The sequence below is a fragment of the Nerophis lumbriciformis genome, linkage group LG09 (assembly GCF_033978685.3).
Source record: "Nerophis lumbriciformis linkage group LG09, RoL_Nlum_v2.1, whole genome shotgun sequence".
Lineage (NCBI taxonomy): Eukaryota > Metazoa > Chordata > Actinopteri > Syngnathiformes > Syngnathidae > Nerophis > Nerophis lumbriciformis.
The window spans coordinates 23,197,653-23,205,263 of NC_084556.2; positions in this window are offsets into that span (position 1 = coordinate 23,197,653).

The following is a 7,611-nucleotide window of genomic DNA, read 5'->3' on the forward strand; positions in this document are numbered from 1 at the left end:
CACTAAATTGGCCCTAGAGTGTGAATGTGAGTGTGAATGTTGTCTGTCTATCTGTGTTGGCCCTGTGATGAGGTGGCGACTTGTCCAGGGTGTACCCCGCCTTCCGCCAGAATGCAGCTGAGATAGGCTCCAGCACCCCTCGCGATCCCAAAAGGGACAACCGGTAGAAAATGGATGGATGGATGTCTTTATTCACACTGTCTATGCGGGGAAATGGGCTCCAGTTCTGTAAATGATGTCACACACAGGGGGTGGCAATGGAAAGGGGGGTGTTCCAAGTACAATTAGTTATCTAGAGATTACTCTAAAACTAATTTATATGCCAGATTAATTTTCAGGTGCAAAAAATGTGACTTTGTTATGAATTACTTTGATAGTAACATTTTTGTCATTTGTACACTATGGGTCCTTTAAGCCTCTAATCAGCTTCTAATTTTGCATGAGACTACTCAACCACGCTAACTAGCGATGGTTATTTAATGAAATATGTTCTTTTTCTTCCCATTCCTTTTTGACATAGTCAAAGTGGAGGCACGTAAATCAGACTGCCCACCAAACGGCACATCCTGAAGCTACAGTCAAGTGCCTTGAAGATGGTCTGTAAAACATAATTTATGCAACGTTTGACCAAACAACCCACAATTACATGTTATGTGGACCACAATGAAGTCTTTTAAATGAAGAAAATAAATCCCAATATGACCCCATTAACATTTTTTAAAAGAACCCTTGACTGTACACTTGAATTAGTGCGGACTGTGGGAGTATGAACAGGTGGCACAAGTCGTAGGAGTCAATTGGATGTTCCTTACTTACTGGCTTCCCAACCTATGAACTTGGCTCGTCATGGTGCTCCACTTGGGATTGAAGCCAATTAGGCCTTCACTTGCTTTTTCCATTGCGCCACTCAAATAATAACAGTAGCATGAATTGACTTGAATCCATCGAGTCTGATTCTTGCAACTGTACAAGTGTGTGCGGGGTGTGATGACGCAACAGTTTTGTGAAGCAGAATTTTAGAAGGAGTTAGCGGCCTCCTGAATCAAATTTTTTTATAGCCTGTGGATTAAAATTGGCATCTTTACAGTCAAAAGGTCACATCTTTAACATATTGCCCCAGTTTTGGCCCACTATGGCTTCAAAGTACATTCCACTGGAGTGAGGCTGTGGTGTGCTGCATTTTCTCACTTTTATTAAAATCAAACTGATAATAGCTTGTATGTCTAATAGGCTTGGATGCACTCGTGTTTGCGAGTAAAACAGTGGACCCTGCCAGAGTAGACATAAAAGGGGTGGATTGTTTCCAGTGTTTCTCCTAAGTGCCCAATATCCTCTGTGTGCTACATTTGGAGCAAAAATGAGGAGGAACAGGAAAAAGGAAATGTCTTAGTTTGCCCCCGCTCAATGATTATTCCTTCTTTGGAAATGCTCGCGATTTCATCACCCCGCTACAGTCTGGCTTCACCTTCTCTCCGACCCCAACTGACATAATCTCCTGCGTTTGACTCCGTCTAGATAGTTCGTTCAAAACAGCAGAACATTCTGGTCTTTATTTTGATGCACTTCTCTAACGGCGGTATTTACATGCTTTTCCCCCATTATTTAGTTACCAAAAATAGATGTCATAAATGTTCAAATCAAATTAATATAGTCGTGAAAGTTCAATAGTAAGGTTTCTTGAATCAAATTAAGAATGTCTAACTAACTAACTACACTCCCTATCTAACTACACTCCCTATCAACAATGCAAATGGTTTGTTCCTCCTGGACAGTGGCACACCTAATCTGCAACACAGACGTCATAATGTCGTCAAAGCTCACCTTTAAGCATTCACATACAGCACCAGCATTTTGGGGACAATTAAGAGGTGGGATAAGAAAAGTAAAAATATAGCAATTATATTATCTGGGGCAGCAAAGGAGAACGTTATGTGTACGGTAAGTTTCACTTTTTCATCTCATTGCACCTAACTGTGGTGCGTTCAAGTAACCCTCAGATAAAGACTATGAACCACTGATGATAGTCATGCGTGAATCAGCAAATCTCTACTTTACACTCTGGAAAAGAAAACTTGACAGATTTATAATCATATTTAAGTGAATAATGACAGGTTATATGATTATTTAAAATTCATATTATGCCCACTTTATATTGAATTTGTTGGCTCTTGTTTGTAAAAACAAAAACAAAACATTTTTTTAAGGAGGTTTATATTGATATGTAATAGATAGTATGTTAATCCCACCTTTAACAATATAAAAAATGTTTTTACTTGTGCTTGTTTGGTTTCAACCAAATCCATGCAATAATTTGTTTATTAGTGCATGCAAACATACCAAGTGTGTGTGTATGACATTGGGTTTAGGGTGGGATGGGAGAGTCTTGTTTATGGGTGTCCAGAATTTGGTGCTACACCCCTGATGCTGTGGTACAGTGAATTCTTGATTCACAAATTTAATTGGTTTTCAAACGGGGTTTGTTAATAGAAAAGTTCATATATTGAAGCAGATTTCTCCATAAGAAATAATGTGGGGGGCAACAATGCTGTGGATCCTCCCTGAATGTTTCAAAACACACATCGCTTGTCCATTGCAGAACTAAAAAATATTTTAATAAGGCTAAGAAAACACACTTAAAAAGCACACGAAGTAGCACAGTAGCTAACATCAGCATTGCTCTACTGAATGATCAATCAGCCCGCCCACAGTGGATGTGCTGCCCGGCACAAAATGGCTGCCCTGCAGGCACAAAATGGGTGGATGACATGTTTTGGGGCCGCCAGCAACTTGAGGGTTGTGGTTCGATCCCCGCTTCCGCCATCCTAGTCACTACCGTTGTGTCCTTGAGCAAGACACTTTACCCACCTGCTCCCAGTGCCACCCACACTGGTTTAAATGTAACTTAGATATTGGGGTTCACAATGTAAAGCCACTTGAGAAAAAGCGCTATATAAATGTAATTCACTTCACTTCACTTCATTTTGTACCTTGAGACAAGGTTCTTACAACACAGCATATTTTTATTCGGTGTGTGGTTCATAAATCTGAAAGTTCATACAATGAGAGGTTTTTAAATTGAGGTTTCACTGTATACAGAAATTTTAGCTCATCTACATAGTCTTCTCTAGAGTAAGCTGGTTGAACTTAAGTCGAGAGGATTTTTTTATGTAAAATTGTACTGTAACCATTCAGCTCCTCATTATTTATATTATAATCAATGCTTTTACTTTGCACACATACTTCTTACCCAATAAAAGTGTGAGGGAAAAGCTATAGTTAATTGTTTTCAGCTAGTTAAGTTGTTGTAGATGCTAGCAAAAGAAATCCAGTTGGGGTTAGTTGTCACATATACTCAAATATTAGCATCACATACATACCGTAGGCTAGCCTAACTATGTGTTCCTTGCTCATGTTGTGTTAAGAGTAGGGATGGGTATCATTTACAATTCAACCAATGCTAGTAAGAAATATGTACTTTAATATCAGTGCCAGTGCTTAAACAGTGCCCAAAACGATAAATGGAAAACGTGCACATTTTGTAAAAAAAAAAAAAACCCAATGCCTTTTCATATTTATGGAATTGTGCAACATTCAAGTTGAATAGACTAGTAATTAAAATACTTCAATTATATAAATGTAATCATAACTCAGTAATACATCGAAAGATAACAAATAAAATCCACAACAAACTGTCATAATCATTGCAGCAATACAGGACATAGAGAACGTGCAAGGAATGACATGTTTGTGTTGCAATGTTAATGATCATAATTTTGGTGGTTCATGAATGCAACATTGCTCACTGTAATCATCGTTGGTGCTAATGAGAAAGTGCTGCGGCGCTAGCGGTTTTATGAGGGATGCTATTGTTGTGTTAAGGCCAGCAAGAATACTTACAAAGAGCGTGTGTGCTTCTGTCAGGATGCTACATTTCTTACAACACAATACCTGTACAATATCAACATCAAGCACCTTTTGCAAGTTGTTAAGACTGCATTTATTTGGCACTGATAGTTACTTCTTTTGTTGGTGTGTTTACTACTGTTTACGTTGCCACAGGGGCCATTATGGAACCGTTTTTTGGGATCGATCCCTGATTGAGATGCGGTAAAGGGGCCCTCTTACAACCAACTGTTTTTGTGTATTTGGGATCTGCGTAAGTCCCAAAACTTTAAAATGAAACCATGGAGGCATGGCGGAGATATTTATCAAACAATTTTGCCTTCCTTCTTACTTCCAGGAAACGAGCCATTTGGAATTCGCCCCATTGGTGACATTCAGCCATGTGACGTCAAAGGATTATCCATATATGTTATAGATTTACCCAAAGTACTTTGCGAGCTTCCGCCATTGTAGTCGGGCGATGTAATAAACAAGTTCCTTATTTTTCATTATTCTCCTGTTGCGGGGCAGACTGGCTCGTACATGCACATGCATCTTCTACTGCTGCCATTTCCAATACAAAGTAGCGATCGAATTTAATCTGCCTGGTTTCTGGGTCAGGGGGCGAAGCCATCTTTGCACACACCTGATAGTCATTTCCTCCTGACTACTTAAGCTCTCCAGTTCTTTCACTCGGCGCAAGTAGATTACTAAAGATCCACCCTTCCAGTAGTGGTCATCTTCTATGCTTTGGCTCCACTCACACTTCTTGTTTCCTGTGCCTTAGCCCCGTTGCTGTGTAGTATTAACTGTTACCTCTCCACACATTTTGTGTGCAATTTCTGTCTCTCCACACCTTATGTGTGCATCATCAGTTATTTTCCCTCACTCCTTTTTGAGTGCGTCTTTTGTTATTATTCGTATACATTTTTTGGTCTGTGTTGGGGTCCTACTCTGGCTAAGTTGATCATGAAAAGAGATAAATAAATAGATAGATAGATAGATAGATAGATAGATAGATAGATAGATAGATAGATAGATAGATAGATAGATACTAAAAATAAATAGATAGATAGATAGATAGATAGATGGATGGATGGATAGATACTAAAAATAGATAGATAGACAGACAGACAAACCGACAGACAGACAGACAGACAGATAGATAGATGTTTTATTGACATGTACAACAAGATTAAAAGTGTCAAGCAGTCAAAGTGCATATGTGCACTGCAGTAAAAACATTCATTCAAGAATAGATTTAAAACATAGCTAAAATCCAAACATAAAAATAGCTAAAATACATTCAAAAAGACTCTGAGAGTCTCTGTTGGGCCCGTTTCTGCAGCTTCGTAGTGTTTATGTTCCAGGTTAGGCCCTTCACAAAGTGCACACCCAAGTATCGAGAGTCTGCTACCCTCACAGTCCCCTCTGATGTTTAATGGCAACATGTCTGTTTTATTCCTCCTGTGATCAATAACCATCTTCTCCGTCTTTGCGTCTTTAGGAGCAGGTTATTCTTCTTACACCACAGCTGCTCGATCTCGTCCCGATAGTGTGACTCTTCCCCCCCAGAGATGAACCCCACCACTGTGGTGTCATCCGCAAAGTTCACCATGGTATTGTTGTGGTGAGAGGGGGTACAGTCATGGGTATAGAGCAGACCTGGGCATTCGGCGGCCCGTTGTGTGTCCCTGTCCGGCCCGCGTGAGGCCAATCATAAATTACAAAATACATTTTAAAAAGTATCTATGTCGAGTGTGCAATACAACGGTGCTGCTTTTGTTTTGAAAAGCGTTATTTGTATTACTTCCGTGCGGACGTATGCTCGTGCGCGATTGTGAGTGAATGTGAACAGCGGCAATCACAAATTACAAATAAATTAAAAAATATATCTATGTCGTGCGTGCAATACAACTGTGCTGCTTTTATTTTGAAAAGTGTTATTTATGGGCGTATGTCCGTGTGTAACCTGTGATTGAAGGTGCACAGCGACAAGTGATACCCGGTTATCCCCGAGACGCTAAAAAGAGAAAAGTTGATGACGAATGCTGTGTTTTCAACAAGACATAGACTGCCAAGTAGTTCTTTACAGAAATGAAAGGTAAAGCCGTGTGCTTAATTTGTGGTACACAGGTTGCTGTGTTTAAAGAATATAATTTGAATCACCACTACACGACGAAGCACGAGGAAAAATGCTGGAATCTGTCAGATGAAGCGCGCGCAAGGGAGTCTGATGCGTTGATGGTAAAACTGCAAACCCAACAAGGAGTTTTTGCCATATTTCACACCCCCAGAGATGCAGCCATCAGGACAAGTTTCGTCATTTCTCACAAAATCGCCAGAAAAAGTAAGGCGTTTTCTGACGGAGAGTTTATTAAGGAATGCTTATTGGACTCTGTTGCGCTGATATGCCCGGAGAAAATGGGAGCATTTGAGAACGTGTCACTCTCCCGACGCACTGTAATGAGGCGGGTTGAGACCATCGCTGGAAACTTGGAGCTTCAGCTGAAGAACAGAACGGCCGACTTTGACTGTTTTTCGCTGGCTTTGGATGAGAGCTGCGATGTACGTAACACCGCCCAGCTGCTCATCTTCTTACGTGGGATAACGGCAGACTTTCAAATCACGGAGGAGCTGGCAGCCATGCAGTCAATTAAAGAGACAACCACAGGTAATGACTTGTTCACATAGATAAATGCGTGTTTGGACATGTTAGGACTAAAATGGGACAAGCTGGCAGGTGTGACAACAGATGGTTGTCCAAATCTGACGGGGAAAAATGTTGGACTTTTAAAGAAGATGCAGGATAAAGTGACAGAAATTGACATTTTTGCATTGTACTATACATCAGGAAGGGTTGTGTAAGACAGTGTTAAAAATAAAACCATCAAAAGCAATCTGCTTTTGTATAAAGTTAAGTTAGGTTAAATGAAATCATTATTATTATTATTATTTATCTTACGGTATATAAAAAAAAATTTGAGCAAAATTTAATTGAAATATTGTCGGTGTGGCCCTCCAGCAGTGCTCAGGTTGCTCATGCGGCCCCCGGTATAAATTAATTGCCCACCCCTGGAATAGAGGCTATAGAGCAGAGGGCTCAGCACACAGCCCTGCGGCGAGCCTGTGCTGAGTCTCAGAGCAGTAGGTATAGTAGATCAGCCCACTCTAACCCTCGAGCTGCCATCTTGGGGGAAGCTGCTTATCCACATGCAGGTGGTGTGCGGAAGCCCCAAGTTCTGGAGGTTGTCCACCAGTTTGCAGGGGAGGAGGATGTTAAATGTCGAGCTATGGTCCACAAAGAGCATCCGGGCGTAACTCCCCCACTGCTCCAGAAGGAATAATGTGGCTTGAAGAGCTGTGGCCACGGCATCCTCTGTGGATCTCTTACCCCTGTAGGCAAACTGGTGAGAATTAAAACCAAGAGGCAGAAAATATATCATTTGACTCTGAACCAGTTTCTCAAAGCACTTCATAACCCTGGTGTGAGTGCTACTGGTCGCAGTGGTCGGTAGTCATTCCAACTGGAAATGTGGGGTTTCTTTGGCAAAATAACTAAAGTGGAGGATTTTTGACAGCTCGGGACTGTGGCCTGGGCCAGTGTCTGGTTTAAGATCCCATTTTGTGTGCAATTGCTGTTTCTCCACACCCTATATTTGTATTTTTCCTCACTCCTTTTTGAGTTTATCTTTTGTATTTATTATGTATTATTATTTATGTATTATT